At 32.5% G+C, this 585-nt stretch overlaps 1 protein-coding gene across 2 annotated transcripts in view; it reads left to right on the top strand.

Annotated features, from left to right (window-relative positions):
* The window catches only part of LOC119586356 (monocarboxylate transporter 10-like), a 49,653-nt gene that overhangs the window by 40,987 nt on the left and 8,081 nt on the right, over nt 1–585 (top strand). The window lies entirely within an intron of this gene.

Genomic DNA, 585 nt, shown 5'->3' on the forward strand with positions numbered 1-585 from the left:
TTGTGCTTATGTAAAGATAAGGAAAAGATAATAGTGTACAAAGCAGTAGTGTTCAGCTATGATGAGTTTGATCTTACTTTTATATCTGTTTTGAGTTATTTAGCATATTTTCATTTAGCATGTAGGTTCCTAGTAGTTATTGTCTATTACTAGACTAGAATTTTATTTTTACCATTTTTAGAATTTGAAACATGTTCTTCTAGGCTCTTATTTATTTTCAATAATCAGTAGTGCTGAACTAGGCAACTGGGTGAAGAAAAGTTTTCTTTACAGGGCAGCTATATTTTACTTTCGAAATTTCAACTTTCTGTATCTCTTGCATTCTAATGCTTCATAAGTCAGTCATATTTGTTGTCTCACTTTTTTTGCTTCTTATGTGTAGTCTTATATTTATTGGCTGGATTTAACATAAACTTTCATAGTTGGTGAAAAGGGGAAAGGTAAATCATCCCCTTTTCAGACTTGTTGCAAACTCTGTCTTTCCCCTCAAAGCTTTTCTTGAGAGAGAAGGAGCCAAGAGTATTACTTCCCTTCTTAGATTTTAAACGTTTTCTTTCCCCACATAACAATTCCAGAAGAAGAGCA

The sequence above is a fragment of the Penaeus monodon genome, chromosome 21, assembly GCF_015228065.2.
Source record: "Penaeus monodon isolate SGIC_2016 chromosome 21, NSTDA_Pmon_1, whole genome shotgun sequence".
In the NCBI taxonomy this organism is placed as follows: Eukaryota; Metazoa; Arthropoda; class Malacostraca; order Decapoda; family Penaeidae; genus Penaeus; species Penaeus monodon.